This window comes from Pinus tabuliformis, chromosome 5_2 (genome assembly GCF_031772625.1).
Source record: "Pinus tabuliformis cultivar Carrire ecotype Pingquan chromosome 5_2, CPIR1, whole genome shotgun sequence".
Classification (NCBI taxonomy): Eukaryota; Viridiplantae; Streptophyta; class Pinopsida; order Pinales; family Pinaceae; genus Pinus; species Pinus tabuliformis.
This window is the reverse complement of record NC_142306.1, coordinates 674,051,227-674,071,723: the sequence shown is the minus strand read 5'-3', so window position 1 is coordinate 674,071,723 and position 20,497 is coordinate 674,051,227.

The following is a 20,497-nucleotide window of genomic DNA, read 5'->3' as shown; positions in this document are numbered from 1 at the left end:
GCAGGGTGGTGGTGGTGATGAAGAACAAAGCACTCCCTTCCGGGTCAAGAGGTACATAGAACAGTAGACGGAGCGGCCTCAAAAGAAGTCCAAGGTGACTAAGCCACCGTTGGATCCCATTACGCTGACAGAGGGTAACCTCGACAAGATCGGGGATAAAGTGCGCGACACCATTGCTGAACTATTGCAACAATTTGAACAACAACACCTGCAGTCATTAGGTACTATTTAGAAGGATTTGTGTGAACTTCAAATCCAGACCAGTAGGATGTAGGTAGGAGCAGGTCAGGTGGGCGCTGCGTAGATGATCCTGGCACCAGGAACAAGTTAAGCTGCAAAAATTGTCAGGTCAGTGGATGTCTGGACAGTCGTGCTACCAGAAGGGTCCCTGAGCACAAAATCGGTTGATGACAAGGTCATCGTAAGCACTCTGAAGAATATCAGCCTCAACATTGTAGCACTCCCCAACGAATATCTTCACGTGCTGTAGACTGGTGTGATAGCAAAATTGAGAGCGCAGGAGTAGCGCGCCCTCAATTTAATCAACGAGTACAAGGTGAAAAATGAGAAAATGTTCTCCGAAAAGACAAAGGACCTAAAGGAAAAGGAAACGATCCAGGCACAGAGCGCCCAGCTTGCAGTAGTGGTTGCAGAGGTATGTAGGACAGTGCCGGAGTTGCACATACTTGAGGAGGCACCGCTTGAGGCCAAGATCCGGAAACTTGCTGCGGGCATCTGCGATGCTAAGGCAGAGGTGGCCAGAGTTTAGTTCGAGCTTAATATGAAAATCACAAAACTGGAGCTTAAGTCACAACCTTTGACTTCGCCATAAGTTAGGGAACATCGCTAAGCTGCTATCAAGGAAGGATTAACTACTGTGGATGCCACGTTGCTGATTGTACAACTTTGTTTGAGCAGGCCATGGAAGTGGTGATGAGCTTGCAGGAGGATCCCACTGTGCAGATATTGAATACCGAGATCCACAAGCTCCAGCAGTAGTACGACGAAGTAAGGGCAACAATGCGCACCATTGTTACAACACAACACCTTGCCAAGTTGCAGGAGGCAAAACAACTCCTTGCACAAGTGGAAGCTACGCAGAAAAAGGAAGCAATCCTTAAGGCCAGGTTAGGTCCTTGGTTGGATGAAGCCTACCTAATCTCGACCAACATACAAGAAAAGTTGGCGAACTTGCAGCTTACACAGCAGAAAATCAAGCGAGCCAGTGAAGGACCAGCCACAAAACAACTGGTGGAGCAAGTAAAGCAGGCAGCCATGTAGAGCACGGCTGAAGTAGTAGTTGTACAGGTCGAGTTGGGGGATCTTCACAGCAAGATCACCGCGCCAGCTGAGTGACTCGAGGGCAAGTCACGACTTTTGTGTTGGGGGCCTGTTGGGATGGGGTCCCCTGGGGTCAGTTTTGGGGCAAAAGCCCAAGTTTTGATGTAAAAAGATAAAAAGTCTCCACAAAGTGTGGTCGCGGAGCACTAGCTAGTTAAAAGTCAAAAATGGTTTTTACCCTCTTTTATGTAAAGTTGAGTTAGCTTTTGAGATCTACCCATGGTCCGTGGACCATGGGATTGTATAAATAAGTGTGTCTTAGAGAGTCTAAGGAAAGTAAGAAGAAGAAGTCTATGGGTACGAGCGAAGAAGTCTAGCGCAAAGATAGAAGTCTTAGAGGAGGGAAAGGCTCTGCAGCTGAGTGCGCAGAGGCCTAGAGTAGTGTCCACAGCTGAGTGTGTGGACCCCTACAGCTGAGTGCGTAGGGGAGTATTGAGTCTGTAAACCTATATTGAAGATCAATAAAGAAGATTATTGTAGAAATTCCCGTGTTTAAATCTTTACTTCTATTATGTATGATTGCGATATATGTTGTGATGAATGTTGTCTTTATGAAATAATGATGCATTGATGCGCGGATTTCTTTGATCTGTCCTATTATTTGAATGTAATTAATGTTAAGTGATTACGCAAAGATCATAACATTGTCTGTTAAAGTTATCGAACACTTAGGTGGATCTGAGTAAATACTGGTCTAAAAGTAATCTATGGTGCGCGTAAGTAGCTAATTTGCCTGTTCAGGGTCCGCAAAAGCCAGTTATAGACCTTCGCAGAGGTTTAGAGGCTGATTCGAGGAAGTTACTGCCGTAAGACATAAGCGCTTAAAGATCTGCGCGAAGGCAGATCTAGGTCGCAGAAGGACATCACACTGATCTTTGGGTGCAGAAACTTGGTTCCAGCATCCCCCCAAACTTCTTCGGGTGAGACTTCAATCTGCGCACCACAGATTGATGCCAAAAGGGCCAGTAGTGTAGGGATTTGTTTGGCACAACTAACTCTGAACCTAGGTCAGGACCCCCTAAGCCAACACCTCAAAATGAGAACTCTAGCAAAAAGAATTCGTATTTTTGCGCAAAAAACATGGAAAACACCCCGAAAATGAAAAGTGTTGATGTTGCATCAATGAATTTTTTTTGTCATTCCCCCCCAAAAAAATAGCTACAATTTTAAAAACCAATTTTTTTTGCTATAAACATGAAAAAACACCCAAAAAGTGATTAACATTGATGCTGCATCAACACCATTTTTTTTTTAACAATGACATTAAAAACTAAAATTTTCGTGCAAAAAACATAAAAAAACACCCCAAAATTGAAAAGTGTTCAGGTTGCATCGACACTTTATTTTTTTGGTTAAAATTCCAACATTTTTTAGCAATGACATTAAAGAAAATATCATGACTCCAAAAAAACTTAAAGTTCCAATCGTTTTCAACAATAATGTTAAATATTAAATATCACGAATCCAAAAAACCAAAGAATTGCTACAATTTTCAACCATGATGTTAAAGATAAATATCATGGCCCAAAAACCTTAAAATTTTGACATTTTCAACCATGCAATTAAAACGAAATATCATGACTAAAAAAACCTTAAAAATGAATACATAAATCAACTAGTCATTATACCAAGAGTATTTTTTTTAATGCTAAATGTAATACTCTTTTAAAATCATAGCCTAAGACAACTTGACACATTGCCATGAAAATGCAAAAATCAACCATCAAATTGATGCACAGTGGAGGCACACTTGACCCATTGCAAAAAAAACTTAAAAACTAACCATGGAATTAACACATAGTGAGGGCAAATTTGATCTATTGTAATGAAAACTTTAAAATCAACTATTAAATTAACCCATAGTGGGGTCAGATTGTTAGTCGAGCTTCAACACAACCTTTGTAGCAAAAAAATGTGAAAAGATAAATAAATAAAAATAAAAAAAACACAAAATAAAAATTGGAAAATAAAAAAATATTAAAATAAAAAAAAGGTTAAAAAAAATAAAACAAAGAAAAATTCAAAAAAATAAAAAAGGTAAAAGAAAATAAATTAAAACATAAAAAAGTATGAAAAAATTTATAATGAAAAAAAAAATCAAGCATATAGAAATTATAGAAAAAACTCCAAAAGAATCAAGTATAAAAAATAAAAAAAACCTATAAAAGAGAAAAATTCAAACATAAAAAATTTAAAAAAGCAAAAAGACAGGAAAAAAATTGATGATGAGATCGAAGGAGGATGGCAGAGAGGATTGTTAGGCTTTTTTGTGTTGTCGAATGCACCACCTCAAAGCTTTGGATCGTCCCTAGTTATTGCAGAGATATGTTTTCCAAGGATCTCATAATCTGCAAGGCCTAATGGTAGAGGGGAATGGATATTTTGAAATATTTTTGCTAGGGATGGATCTTGACAAGGTGACACCAACATCCCACGTGGACAATGGAGCTGTATATCGTACAAACTCCTTTCTCAATGGCTACACTTCCACGATGGATCTTTGTTTCATGAGCCTAGATCTGTCATCCTCCGATGGTTTTCTTGTAGCCCGTGGCAGAAAAAAGTTCGGAGCGGATAGAAGGGTTTTGAATTTATCTTCTTTGCAACAGATCATGGCTCTGCAATATTGGATCTACAATTAGTACTGTATCCTTATATAGGTTATAGCTTGCCTGCTTAGGAGAGTCAGCGGTCACACCACCCTAAATGCCGTTTATGCAGATCTATGAATCCCTATTACATCTCGCCATCTAGAGTTGGAGATTTGGGGTTGGAGGATTTGAAGGCGGGGTATCCAAATTTTAAAACAACTATATGCGAGGGTCATCAACCAAATATGGATATGAAGGCTCCTCATTCATATTTGGACAAGAGGACGACTTTTCAAATTTATGTGAAAACCTTAGGGGAAATTAGCTGTTATTAGGGTTCGAGTGGGGGATCTGGTGTGAGATCTAAAGCAAATTGTCCGGGATAGATTGGGAATCCTGTTGAAGTTACAAAGCTTGATTTATGCTAGGATAGTTCTCAGTGGACCCAACCTTTAGATTTTGAACACATGACATTCAGATGTCGTATTTGTCTTCAAACATGACACTTGCAAAATTCATGTCCCCAAGCAAAAAAAGATCCAAGAAGAAAAAATAAACAATCCCAAAAGCCAACAGGATGTAGTTCTTAGAGCAACATCTTTCAGAAGAAGAGGATAATGAAAAAATGGAGAATCCTACAAATGAGGTTGACCAGTTTCTACAAGAAATATTAATGGAAGGAGGTGTGGCGCAAACAAGAACAATGGTACAAAGTTGAAAATTAATGAACTAGTTGAAACTATAATTTCAGAGCAGTAGAATGAGAAAATCTCCCCAGGAAAGGAAATGAGAGGCATCAAAAGAACTCATGCATATGAGAGTTCAGACTCAGATAAAGACGCCCCTTTGAAGGTGGAAGAGAATCAGCTGGCAATTGTAACTACCACTCCTAGCCAAGGAGATTGGTGGAACATGGAGAAAAAGAAAGCCATAAAAGGGTAGCTATGTGCCTTCACACTTAGTACCAAGTGTTTTTTTCTTGTTGTTTATTTTTAGCTTTTTATCTTGGGCACTAGACTTTGGATTGGTATGATCGAATGCTTTTTAGCATCTACAAAAATGTAATTTTGTTCTTTGAATAAAATTGTGATTTTTCCTTGGAGAAAACAAATTAAAAAATAAAAATAAAAAGGAAAAAAAAAGAAAAACAAAGAAATATATTGCTAAAAACATAATTTACAAAAATAAGATTTTAACAAATAAAAATGAAAAAAATAAAATAAAAATGAAAAATAGTTTAAAAACAAATTAAATAATTAAAAAAAAATATTAAAAGCAATTAAAAAATAGATATATTTTGAAACAATTAAGTATTAAATTACAAAACAAATGTTAAAAAACATAAATAAAAAATATTACCAAAAAAACATTAAAACGCATAAAAATGTAAAAAAAAATATATAAAAAAATACTTACGGGGTATAGTGATCGATGCCTCGGCCCGCCTCGGCACCAAAGAGCAGTTGGAGCGGTCCTTTCCCCCGACCATTTGGTGTCGCGGAAGGGCTACAAGTCGATTCGCGAAATTGATGTGCAACACCTGCCTTGACGCCGAAGGGCTACAGGCAAGGGTGACTAGAGCGAGCAGGGTCTTTTTTTTCCAATTTTTTTGTATATATATATATATATAGTTATTTTCAATGTGTTTTTTTTAATATTTAATTTTATGTTGTTTTTAAAATTATTATTATTATTATTATTTTTTTTTTTTCTTTCCGAAGGTGGCAAAATCTATCAAACTCAGGTGTCAAACCAACAGTGAGGACAGCCATCTTTGGCTGAAACTTTTTTACTTTGATTTGTAATTTGTGTTTTTTTTTAATATTTGTTTGTTTGTTTTTTTAAAGTTAAATATATATATAAAATAATTTTTTGTGTGTATTGTTTCTTTTTCAAATTGTTTAATTTTTTTTATATTATTTAGATTTTTTGTGTGTAAAGGTACGAATGTTCATTACTTCAAGTGATCATTACATGAGATATGGCCTTGTGGTACCAGTCTGACCGAAGTAAAACCAGACCAGTAACACAAGTTTAATATCTTTAGATTACATTGTCCTATTCATTACTTCAAGTGATCATTACATCAAATATGGCCTTGTGGTACCAGTCTGACCGAAGTAAAACCAGACCAGTAACACAAGTTCAATATCTTTAGATTACATTGTCCTATTATGACCATTGCATCTGGCTTAACAAAGCTAGTACCAAAATTAACTTGAGGATGACGAGCACGCATGCCATTTCCTTCAGAGCAAAAGTTACAAAAACTTAAAATATTCTAAGACTCAACAAGAGACATTTTAAGTGCGAATAAGAGTTGAAGTGCCACCATTGAGGTGCTCAATCAGATGGAACCTGTGAAGAGAATAACCAAACCAAGCCTCAAAGCTATTAGTTACTTGACACCACACATGCAGAGAATTTTGAGGCCTGCCTGCCCATAAACTATGCAACCACGAACATTGAAGCTTAATAGCAAATCCGGGTGTAGCATGCCAATGGTCCCCGAAGCTGGAGCCCGAATCTGCCATGTCAAACAACCATCCTGCAAAGATTTTATTTGAGGCAACAAGAGAGGGCTAGAGAGTAAGTTCTAATTGGCTAGCTTTACATGGTAGCGCCTAGTGAAATATTGTAGAACCCCACTATGATAAGAGGAAGCACATGGGAGATTACCACCAAAAAATTGAGACAAGAGCCAAGGTCCAAAGCGCATAATTGAACATGAAATTTTAGAGCAACATACTGGTACAAAAACACTAACCACCCTCCTTCCCAATTAGACACAGAGCCGAGAGTGAGGGTGCTCATATGGGAGAAATTTATTATGACCTTCTACACACTGAGTTTGTACAAGATTTCATGTGTGTTAATTAAATCATTAGTAGAAAGCAGAGAGGCTGAGTCACACCCCAAAAAATCCATGGAAAATCGCTCGATGGAAGAGGGCCCAAGGTTAAGTGTAATGCAACCCCAATTCTCCATGGATGTGAAACCTAATGAATACCTACAACCAACCCAGATATTGAATGCATAAATTCTAAGATAACGAGGGACATGAATAACATAAACCTGCATAACTGAGCTCTCAGCAAAGGTGGTAGTGCGTCCTTTCGTTTGCAGAGGAATATCTAGGTGAAACCGGTGCTGACATAATACGAACTCTACTAGGCACATGAGAGGGAATTTCATCCCATGATTCTGAGCCATCATGAAAAAACTAACCGGGAAGTACTCACACGCCGAATCTTTAAATGCTCGTCACACCTGGAATATTGATAGCTGGTATTGTTGATTATACAAAGGCTCATGGCAGTCCAAATGGCTTGCCATTCTAGATTGTTCGATGATTAACATGACATCACTTAGGTCATTGTGTGATTAACATGACATCACTTAGGTCATCACACACAATGGGGATTTATTTATTTATTAATTATTTTGATGTATTTTTTAATTTTTAATAGTGTTATTTATTTATTTATAGAACATTTTGTTTTATTAATTTTGTTTTTCATTTTTTTTATAATTGTTTATTTTTTTTAAATTTTTTTTCTTATTTGTTTAATTTATTTTTTATTTTTATTTTATTTGGATTATGATGTTTTATTTATTTATTTTTGAAATGTTTTTTTTTTTTTTTTTCCCTTAAATGTTTTGTTTTCTTAAATTTTATACTAAACAATTTGTTTTTGTTGTGTCTTTTTGGTTAAAGTTTTTAATTTTTCTTTTAACAAATTTTTTTGGGTCATTTTTACTTAATATTTTATGTCAATCATTATTTTTGGGAAAAAAATTATTCAAATCTTATTGTTTTTGATGTAAAATTGATAAAAAAATCCATAAAATTTGTTATTTTTTCAAAATTGTTCCATAAAAATCTTTTATTTGACATGTCATTTTTTGCGAAAAGGTCCCAAAATGTGTTTTTTTTTGTCAAGTGCTTAATTTTTTTTTTAGTGACAATTGCTTTGTGTATTGAAGTATTAATTAACAATACATAAATATATAAAAATCTCTAAATTCAAATTATTATTATTATTTTTAAACTTTGCAAAAAATGAAAATTTCATTAAAAAAAAACATTGCGCAAAAAAACAAAAAACACAAATTTTAAAAGCCTTAAAAAACAAATATCTCAACAACAACAAGAAGAAAAATTGAGAAATGGTTAAGTAACCAACCTTTAAAAAAATGTTCATACTTAAGACATAAGAAAATTTAAAGTGTCAGAAATATGCTCTCAAAAAATAGAAGCTTGATGCTGCATTAATGCTTTTCAAAAGCAGCTGAAAAATCACCAACATGTTAAAAATATTATCCTTAAGAAAATTTAAAGTGCTAAAAATAAGCCCCCACCCACCCCCACAAAAAAAAAGTGGGTTGATACTGCATCAACACTTTTCAAAATCAACATTAAAATTACTAACATTTAAAAAAAATGTCCATACTTAATAGATAAGAAAATTTAAAGTGTAAAAAATATGCTAAAAAATAGGTTGATGTTGCATCAACACTTTTCAAATTCAACATGAAAATCATGATTTTTTGCAACCTCTAAAAACCAAGAAGTCAATATAGTTCTTGTTAAGTTGGTAACTTTGTCGTTGGATAAAAATCTGCATCATTATTAATACCATCACTTTCTTTCTCCTCTACACTAATGCTACCATTGAAATCTCCATGGTGAGTTCCATTAAAATCACCACTTTGAGGAAAATTGTTATCGTAAACATTTAAAATGTCGTTGAAATCTTCAATTGAAGCTAGGTTTTGAGTATTTTCTTTATCATTAATGTTGTCACTAAACCATTGAGAAGAATCATCACTATCATGTTCCTCCCTTTCAGTCGCGGTGGCTTAAAATTCCCTAGATATAGGATTTTTTTTTAAAGGAATGACTATTCATTGCATTAAAGAAACCCAATTTGAAGGCCAAAACCTTCTACAAAATGTTCCCAAAATTCTATTGCATCTATCCCAAAACTCTTCTTTAGTCTTTCAAAATTAATCCTAGAGCTACATAAAACATATTGAAACTGGTTCCTCCCATAAAATCTCAAAAAAACACCTATAAAAACTAGATATCTACATAACATAACCAAATACTAAAAGAGAATGAAACTACATTTCATGCAGACCGCAGGTGACCTATACTTCCTCTGCTTCTGCAACGAGCTGAACTGGAGTGAATCCTTGTTCATTTGTGTCGTTGCCTTCTTCGTCATCCAATTGCTCTTCCTGGTTAATCTTCTCCTACAGATCTTCATTCACATGCATGCGTTCATCAATCCCAAGTAATTCTTCATTTCGAGTCATGTTTTCCACTCGAAATTCAAAAATGTTGGGCATGAAATCCCCCCAAGGCATGTTTTGGGGATTAAAGCCCAAGTTTTGACCGAATCTTGTTGTAAAAGCTCCGTGAATTGTGGTCGCGGGGCACAAAAGTATAATAAAGTCACAGGGTTGTCCACCCTAGTTTTTGTAATGTAATGTTGGCTGGATAGACCTACCCATGTTCCGCGGACCACATGATTGTATAAATAGAGCAAGGCTCTAAGTGTAAAAGATAACTAAGGAATGAAGATGATAGAATCATGAGAAGTCTAAGTGATTGAGTCGAAGTGTAAAGTGTGTTTGTGGATCGTAGAGTAGGAGAAGGCTCTGCAGCTGAGTGCGTAGAGGCCTAGTAGTCCGCAACTGAGTGCGCGGACCCCTGCAGCTGAGTGCGCAGGGCAGGTTGAGTTTGTAACCATTGGAGAATCAATAAAGAGAAGTTTTACTATAATTCTATGTATCTTTTCCTAGTTTAATGCATGATTGGATATAATTTGCAAGTATATTGTTTATTTACTGCCTGTATGAATGTTTTGTGTTGTTAAGTTTAAGTAGGCGAAGGTGTTTAATTAATACTAGAAGATAAATAATATCTCGGGTAATAGCGCAGAGCGTGGCACAACCCCTGGTTAGGGCTGCGCGAAGGTGGGATATCAGGCCGCAAGAAACAGAAGGTGCGCGAAGCCACCTGTGCGTAGGAACAAACAAAGGACCAATTGAACCTCTCAGACATCTCAAGGGTACAGAAACCTGGTTCTAGCACCCTCCCATACTACTTCGGGTGAGATCTTAGGCCGCACTCAGCGGATTGTTGTCGAAAGGGCCAGTAGTACAGGGATTTGTTTGGCTAATTAACTCCGAACCTAGGTCAGGCCCCAACAAGCCAACAGATGGTTCCGTTTCCGGGACTGGGATCTGCATAGAGATGTCTGATGTCGTATCACTAGAATCCGACAAAGAAAGGAATTGAAGAGTGGTTGGACAGAAAGATTCACGAGTTCGCGGCACAAAAAAATAGGAATCCGTGTCTGTCAAAGGAAGAGTGGTTAGATTGCTACTTGTATACATATATCCACGAAATTTTGTTCGCATCCTTCCCTATTGAGTTGTACTAGTGGATCGCGAAGCTAGTAGATAGCCAAGGAAGGTGTAAACTCGACAAACCTATTGTGTGGACTCCAGAATTGGTGTAGAGACTAGAAGCATTGGAAGATAAGACCACGCGCGCTGTCAATCACTGGCTTGATCAAATCATAGGAGGATTCATCACCAAATTCGCGGTAGATACTTCAGTTAGCTATAGCGAGGTAGAACGACGCTTCCTCAAGGGACCGCGAGGTAAGTATGTTAAAACTTTGAACACTTAGATTAAAATGACACTATGTGAAAAACGGGTTATGCGAATAAATTGATGTTTGGGGCTATGCGGAGTGGGAGAATATACATAAATGAAGGTAACACATATCTAGAAACTAGGCCCGTGATTTCACCTCCGCGAGGGGGCGAAGAAGAGCTCGCAAAGGTTTCGCCAAGAAGTGAGATCAATCTGATAAGGCAGAGAATTCCGTGCATACCACCACCACCCACACCACTAACAGTTTCACCGTCTTCACCCCCGACTTCGCCCATACCACCTCTGCCACCACCACGAAGAAGTATGGCCAGCGCAATAAAGCTACCAGTGTTCAAGGGAGTAGGGAATGAAGATCCAGACCAGTTTTGGTTCGTGATAAAAGCTGTATGGGAAGCACAGGGTGTCACAGACGACAATATAAAAAAGGCGATGTTGGTCAACGCTTTGAATGATTGCGCGCTGACCTGGTACATTAAGCATTCCAATGACAATTTGAATGCGGGGATAGCGAATATCCAAGCTGCGCTAAACAAAGAATTTAGTAGGACAAAATTGGAGGCACAATCGATCATCAGATTCAAGGAAATCACAATGCTACCAGGCGAAACCTCGTGGGATTTGGATCAAAGATTGAAGTGCACAATTCGCAAAGTGAACATGACATTAACAGATGGGCAACACCACGAATGGTTTGTAGCATCGTTAACACCGCATCTATGGAATGCGTTGTCGCAACAAAGGCTAACCACTCATGTTGAGGCTTTGGAGGTCGCGATGAGATTGCACGAGAATCTGATACAAGATCCTAACCTGGGAGTTTAGCAGATTCACGCGTAGTTGAAAAACTTGTGCCTTGAGATGCAGAGTTTGAAACAAGACAGGACAGCTCGCCCAGAAGTGCGCGATGAGGTATGGTGCATAAAATGCAAGGGCCAAGGGCATGACAAGGACCACTGCCCGGTGTTCGCGAATTACCTTGCAGGAGGAGGGCCAATGCCACTAAGACTGGAGGCACAAGCAGGACCAAGTGCGGTGCCTGCATTATGGTGCACGATTTTTCAGATAGGAGGAAAGCATGCTACAGATAACTACCATCTATTACAGAAGTATACACAAAATTCACAGCAGTTGTTCTGTAATTTCTGCAGGTTAGTAGGACATGATGAGCGCACCTATAGAAGTTATGAACTGATGATGGATCGAACTCCTACCTACAAAGTTTAGGCCAAAACACGGGCCCTCGATCAAAACACAGGAATGGTGCGCACCGGATTTCAGGGGCGCAGACGAGGCCGAGGTGGAGTGGGACCAGGAAGAGGTCGTGGACTTCTGATATGTTACAATTGCGGAGGGCCAGGGCATTATGCCCACGATTGTACGAATCCAACGCGACCATCATGCTTGTACTATACGTTGTTTGATCATGAGACAGAGGACTATCCAACATTGATAGCGAGGTTTGGCGATAAAGGAGCACTCCAACCTCCCCCGACTCAGAACCTGTAAATGATGAGGTCTGAGCCGTGCAAGGAAGACCCTAATGTAAACATCATGCTCTAGAGTGGTATGACGACAGGGGATGACAAAGGCAAGCAACCTGAAGAAAGTACCTAGGTTCGCAAGGCTCCAACGAAGGAACCAGAATTTGATTTGGAGCACGCTAAGGAGACCTTCATGGAAGCTAAGAGGAGCTTCGCTAATGCCTCCACTTCAGGAAGTAAAGATAGACTGGAGCTGGAAATGGACCCATCGATGCTCATTACATTCTTGGAGACATGCATGAAGCTACTGTGCGATGGTAAGGTTGTAAAGGGGCTACAAGAACTCATAACTAGATGCGCTGGGACCGCGCCAGGAGAATCGCGCGTAGTCCAGAAGCTCGGGAAGCACACGACGCGAACAGGAAGAAAGATGAGATTGACCACACCGATCGGGGAATATGAGGTGGATCAAGTGATTCTGGACCTAGGATTGGACGCGAACGTCTTGCCAAAGCAAACATGGGAGCACATGGGCCGATCTGCACTACAATGGTCTCCTATCCAACTGTGAATGGCGAACCAACAAAAGATCCAACCTATGGGGAGATTATAGGGAATCACAATAGACATCGAAGGAGCAAGTGCGCTAGCAGATTTCGAAGTGATAGAAATTGTTGATGACAACAATCCCTACCCCGTGCTATTGGGAATAGATTGGGCCACTGACATGAATGGAGTGATAAATCTAAAGAAGCGCAAGATGATCTTTGAGAAAAAGTCTCTGCGCGTAGTGGTACCTTTAGACCCTGCAGAAGGATCGTGCTACACAGAGCCAGTGCGCGACTATGACAGTGACGACGATCTAGACTGCATCTACAAGATAACCGCACGGGAGCAAGATTGGGTAAATCCAACCGCAGATGGCCGAATCTCTTGGGAGCGTGAAAGCTCCTGCACATCAGATTCTGACGAGGAGATAGAACGATGGCAGAACTGGTTACACAAGGTAACCACGCTCAACTGTAACATGATGACAAGGTCGTTGTGCTGCGTGGCAATAGAGGTAAGAGATCTACCTATGTATGACGGGTTGAGTGAGGTGGATGACTTCCTGAAAAAATTTGAAAGAGAAGTACCGGAACAACAGCGTTTCGACGCTTTGAAATGGGTACTGCGAGCTACACCCGCAATATGGTGGGGTACGCACCAACGAAGTTTTGAGGACTGGCGCGAATGCAGAAGGATGATGCTCATGTGGTTTGGGAAGCCTCAGATGTGATTGAAATACAAGTATGACGAACGAACCGCCCGCACACCCACCTATCCAGGTGGATACAGGCATATGGTGCGAAACCTGCGCGAATGCACACCGTCCTCGCGGTAGGAGACATGATCGGTAAGCAGGTTCCGGTAAGGCAATGGCATGAACAACCTCTCTGGTTGAGACCACGCAGTATGAAAAGACCAAGTGTGCAAAAAGATATCCATGCAGAAGCTTTTAACAAAGTACATGAAGCACTAAACAAGGTCCACAATATGAAGTAGACTGACTGGGACATGCGCGTACTAGCGGTTCTCTAGGCTTATAGGACCGCGTGCAAAAACCTGACTGTGCAGGCACCACCAAGGCTGAAGTACGAAGAAACCACAGTAAGCCCTATAATACTTGGAGAACTTAGACCGCGCATGATAGCACCGATAGATACGACGGTTCGCGAAACCTTGGAAGCAGAAATCCAACAAGGAAATCTCAGACTCCAAGAACTTGAAGAAGAAAGGATACAATTAAGCAAGAAAAGCGCTCTGGTGGACGCGGAGGTCAAGAATATGGAGGACGAGATAAAGGAATATTTTCTCGAAAAAAAAACCAGGGTGATAAGGTAGGATGCGTACGATCACGATGACAGGTCTAAGGCCTATCACCACGAATTGATCAGTCTGATGCCCTTGCTTGGACCGCACATTGCTAAGCGTATTGACTAGGGTAGCGCGTTGTAGATGGTAAAATGCACGATGCTGACCGTATCAATAAAGGGTGGGTATTCTCCAGGAAACGTGATGGATGACAGGATGAAACTTTTCATGGGTGGTGCGACCACCTGACTAGCCAAAGGAGGAACAGTCTTAGTGCTCCAGGCAGTTGAAAGGGAGTGCGGGACTATAAACTATTCTGCCCGGGAGCTGCACGTAGAAGCAAAGAATTACAAGGTCCGCAACCACGCACAGGGGGCTGCGTTGCCATGCGGGTTGACCAGAAAGTGACCGTTGAAGTCACTATTCATGATGGGATGCTCGACTTGAGAACAAATGGAGCGGGTGGCAGGCATTTAAGACGCTATTTATGGGCAAAATTTGGGAAAATCTCCCACCAAGGGAGCATTAATGAACCGGATTTGGGGGGAATGGTTGAATTCAAATTAAAAAAGCGTTATAAATTACAAAGGCTGCCTAACAAACAACACTTGGTAATTTGCAAATTGAGCAGAGCCCTGATTGTTGTGTGCCGAGCGTTGATTGAGCCCCTGAGTTTGTGAGTGCTAGATTTCTGGACAGATACGATGGCAACAACTGAGGATGTTATGGAGATAACTGAAATGACCGCCGAGGAGGCCGTGCAGGCCTTAACTGCGGGGGATGCTTCGGAAGGTGTTGGTATTGTGGCAGAAATCCCGAAATCACCGCTCACGCCAAGACCCAAGAAGCACAAACAAGTGATGGTTCCCGTACGTGTGTCCTTGCGGAACCCACTACGCACCAAGTTGTCAATGGAGGAGAAGGTGAAATTCGTCACCATAGAGACCGATGAAGAAGAGTAAGACCTGGAGGACCTAATAATCGCAAAAGACGAGGATGAAGGCATGGAGGAGGAAACTCAGCTTGCACACCCCCCGACAAAGTTTCCCACCTATGTCCCCGCACAAAGAGGGAAGGCTAAAGTGCCCAAGGACTTGGACGAGACCAACAGCTCGCTCCAGACCCCGCTCCTCCCAAACAACATTATTTTTGAGGGCACGCACCTGGGACGAGTGCCGAGCCTAAAATTTGATGATTGGGACCTCACTGACCACGAGAAGTTCCCTCACCTTGAGAATAGGCACCTCATGAAGCCAAAGCAAAACACCGTGGTGGGGGTTACAGAATTAGAGCCGCAAAAGTGGCTGCACAGAGTGGAAAAGGCTGGGCTACTGAACCTACTTTGGGTGCCGCATTTCTACCGCGCCCCAATAACCATTTTTGTCATCAGGCAGCTGCTCTTTGTGGTGCATGATGGGTGTTTGTGGCTGGAGGAGCCCATCCCCATCATGACAGACTTGATTCACCATATCTCTCAGCTTCCATGCAAAGGAGAAGACCCTGCGGACATCTCAGAGGGGAAGAGCAGTGACTTGGCCATTGCGGAGGCCATGAAGAAAAAATACAAGCTGGCGAAGAAGAAAAGGGGCTACGCCATATCCAGCATCACTGACAAAGCAGTAAAAGTGGCAACCAAAATACTGGCTGGTAAGTTTATGCGCAAGTGCCGCGAAGACAAAGTATCCGCGCCGGTGGTCGCACTGGCTGGGCAGTGCGCGGAGGGGTTCCAGTTTAACTGGTCCGAGTTCCTCTGTAAGGAGTTTTTAGAGAATTGCCGTGAAGCCCAAGAACAGGGAAAAATGTTCCACTGTGCATGGCTTCTACTGTCCATAGTGCTTGTGGTAGGGGAATTACCATAGGATAGTCAATTCCCCATAATTGATAGGGACCTGCTAGAGACCGCGAAGTACGCTTCGCTCTGGGCCACAAAGGATGCCAAGAGGATCCGCGATAGTAAAATATTCTGGGTGTTCATGGAGATGAACCTCAGAATGGGGATCAACCATAAGCCGCGGTTGTCACCCACTATCTACAACAACCTACAGAGTTTTGTGGAATTCAAAGTGGACATCCACAACATTTATATCAGAGCGCGCAAGGACCCGACCAAACAGTGGATAAAGCTACCCTTCATAGCCACAAGCGACGTCATTCTTAACGTACTGGAGGCATGGTCATCGGAGTGGCGTGCCCCAGACATCACAGAGATAGAGAAGTCGCCGGTACAAAGAAAGAAAGACGAGGCCAAGCTGCGCATCACACAGTTGGCCGAAAAGCGAAGGAAGGAAGCAACGGCAAAAAAATTACGGGTGGCGCGGGATGTTGCACAAACAATAACTAAGCAGGAACAGGCCGCAGCAGCAGCAACAACAACACAGGAGGCAGCCGCGAAGGCGCGCGAGGGCCAACCTTTTCCTTTGCATGGGTAGGAAGTAGAGGAAGAAGAGGAAGGCGTGAACCCATGAATTTCATCAACACAGTTAAAGTGCCAGCACCCAGCTGAGCGAGCAGGGTCGGGTAAAAATGTTAAGGCATTGAAGTTGTCGATTGACCCGATCACCCTAACTGAGGGTGATTTGCAAGACATCAGCGAGACAGTGCACGATGTCACCTCTAAGGCCCTCCAAAATTTCGTGCAGGAGAACCAAATTGTGTTGGGGGCCCTCAGAGCGCAGTTGGAGGAATTGTAGGTACACCCTCCTCAGGCTGGTACCCTTTCAACCAGCCTCGTAATCGGAACAACAACAACATAACAGATGTTGCACGCGTGGATGACGAATACCATAGTGCTGCTAGAAGGGGCACTAGTGACAACAAATGAGGTTGACAGGCCTACGGTTAGCACGCTAAAAGGTCTCGGTCTCAATATGGCTGCACTCTCGCGAGAGACCTTATATGTTTTGTAGGATGGGATAACTGCAGAGATGAGAGCTAGGGAGAGTCGCGCACTGCAAGTCCTCAGTGAGCAGAAAATCAACATGGAACAACTGAGCTTATAGCGCTATGAAGTGGTGTCGCAGAATCAACACCTGGTACAGGTAATAGTCGACGCTTGCCATCCCAGCAGACATACCAGCAGAGGCACGGATCCACAAGTTAGTAGTAGGGGTACGAGAGGTTAGGGAGGAAATGAAAAAGGTTCAGCTAGAGCTGAACCTTCAAATAGCTGAGCTGCAGTTAAAGGTGCAGCCATCCACCTCCCCGGAAGTCAGAGAACAACGTGCTAGCGCTATCACTATGGGACTGGAGGAAATTGGCAGTGCAGTGCGAGACTACACCAGCATGTTGGAAGAATCATTTGAGGTCCTCACAAATCTGCAGGAGGACCCCAACATCTAGTGCTTAGAGACAGAGGTGCAAGAACTCCAACAACAATATGACAACGTCAAAGGAACTGCATAGATGGTGGCCCTCACTCAAAGGCTCGCGCGGATGCAACAGGCTAAAGCGCTGAAAGAACAGGTGGACGCAGCATGACACAAGGAAGCAGTCTTGAAGGCACGCATTCAAGCCCTAAAGCCTCACCCCTTCCTCCTTTAATAGTGCCCCCAACACCCTCTTTGGACCTCTTGAGCATATGAGCACACCCCAAAGCCTTGAAGCTTCACCCCTTCATCCTTCGATAGTGCACCATGCACCTTCCCTGCCTCCCTTGAGCACAAAACGCACTTTGGAAGCCCAAATTCTCTTCATTCGTCCTTCAGACTTATGCCCAGTGCCCTCCCTTGATATTTCTCTCTCCTGCTGAGTGCATGAGAAAATCCCAATACCTTGAAGCTTCAACCCTTTAGCCTTTCATAGTGTGCCTTTATGCCCAAAAGTCCTCCTTGATCTTCCTGAGCACACTATTAATTCATGAACAAAAAAATTTCATGAAAAATGTTAGAATATGAAATTTTTAGATCTGGTGTTTTCATTCCACGAGTGGTTGCAGTTGCAAGTATTCTAAAATAACATGGCTAGGATGCATGAAGAAAGCAGACAAAGAGTGTAGTCAGAGGAAGCGTTCAAGAACAAAGAACACATTGAAATCTTGATGATTGAAGAAAACTAAAGACTCAATATGATCAAAGACCCTTTTGAGGGTGAAGACATCAATGAAGCATAATCTACATGCAAGATCGACGACACAAGTGGTATCCTTTTCACCTATCCAAGAAAGTCCATGTCAACAATCACTATGAGTCCTAGTCATCAATGATAGTGATCTGTCATGTTCTCACCACATGATCATGCAGAAATCATGATGTAATTATGTAATTATTGAAAATACAAAGAACTATAAGTCCAAGAGTCATGTATGGACAAAAGAGCCATGTGAAGAAGTCCAAAAGACATGTAATTCCAAGAGTCATATGTAATTCCAAAAGTCATTTGGAAGTTCAAGAGTTATAGAAGTCCAAAGGTCATTAGAAGTTGGAAAGTCAAGAGTCATGAGGATATGAAAGGTCATGCCTCAAGTTATAAAAGGAGCCTCATTACTCAAGAAAAGGACTTTTAACCTTGGCTTCTCCCACAAGGCATTAGAGAGATAGAGATAGTACTTTTGGGGAGAAAGTAGTGGCTCTAACGCTCCACTATTGGAGCTAGTGATGTTCATTGTACTTATGTATCTTGGAACTTTTGCTTAATACTTGAAGCCATTTGGACAACACATTTTCATGCATAGATCATGGATGTTTTGAGACTACTCTTCTAATGTTTGTGATTTATGTTGGCTTTCATACGTACTAAATTAATTGAACTATTTCGGTGGCTTTGGTGCTTAACTTGTTGGAAATGTGTTGTGATGATTTAACAATCGTAGCATCTATGTGAACTATTTCACTTGATGTCTAATGATTCTTTCTTGTTTATGTGCATGTGTCTCCATTAGATTAGTACTATTACTTATCTTTTAGAGGCTCACTTTCTCTCCCTTGCAGTAAAATAACCTTGATATATCTACAATCAAACATTTCACAAGGCACACTCTCTTTCTCATTCAAAAGCACACACACACTAATCTCTCATGCTAATAGCTTAAGCCAAGGAAAATATCTAAGTTAATGGCATCCAGGCCATATTTCTGGATGGGACTCCTACACCAAATGGTGTGAGGTATAATTGGTACCTCATATCAGGGAGATCCCCTGTATCTTGGCGGTATCCAACAATGTTAACATTATGGCGGTAGAAGGAGGGAAACCAATTTTTTTATGGCTGAAAACTCTTCTCATCATGTAATCATTTAGTTTTTGGACAAGGAAGTAATATCTTGAGTAACATCCCTACTATTCCTGAGGTATGAGGGTCTTCTTAACCTAGTTCGGAGTCAGCCTACAAATTTACCTACGAAAATATCTGGGCACTTCGACCTATTACCCGTCGGTTCGCAAAATCTATATGTTTACTCCCTGTTGCTCATAATCTTTCTCATCATCCTAAGAAGAAAGAAATAACTCACACTGATGCATTGGTTGCATCAATGGAAGATTTGGTCTTCAAATGTCTTTAATAATTATCAAAGTCTTCAGAAGGCACAATTCAAAAAAATCCACTTCTACCCATTCACGAAGAGTATGAGGAAGATATTTTTCTTTCTAACGGAGAATAATAGATAGTCAATTTGGAGTTTAGTGAGGGTTTAAATGGTGAAGGAGAAGGTTCATCAGATTCAGAAAAGGAGGAGGAGCAAGGACACAAAGACATGAGAGATCAGGACATGGATTGGATGGCCCAAGGACCTCTCTCCCTTCTGGATAACCTTCATAGAATGCCTAGACATATGGAGAAGTTGTTATCTAAGTTTGATCCTGATAAGAAGACAAAGGTAGAAGATCATATCAATGATTTCTACATGCATCTACGAATGCTAGAGGTACAATACAATGATGTTTCTTGTAGGATTTTTCCTTTCACTTTAGAAGGTAGAGAAGCAACATGGTACCATAGTTTTCCTGTTAATTCAATCCATGGTTGGAGGGAGTTTAAGAATTTTTTTTGGGAGAAATTTTCCGATGACAAGATTCCAACCATGTTATTAAAAGAACTCATAAATATTAAGATAGGGGAGAAGGAGAAAGTTAAATATTTCAATCAAAGGTTCAACCACATATTGAATAAGTTCCCCCCAAACACGCAACCTCATTATTCTACAACTATAGATAACTATGCAACTAGCTTGCTAACAAACATTTTTGCTTTTGTTAAAAGTGCTACAAAGGAGACATTGGCTTTAAAATTTGCAGAATTAATCGCTGTAGAGAAATACTTACGTGCCATTAGAGCTATTATTGATGATGATGAATCTAAAGACTCCAAGGAGACTAGTAAGAAGTCTCAGCCTTCTTCGAGTAAGGCTAAAGAAAAGGATTCCATTGATATTGAAATCTTGACTAAATCTCTAAAGGAACTCACTAATGAAGTTTTAGAATTAAAGAGAAGATCAAGCGAGAGCTCTACAAGTAGTAATACCTCCAAGTATTTCCCATTTAGAAGGAATACAAATAACAACCAACCAGCTAAGTCTTCCTAGAGTTCAAATGTTGTGTTGA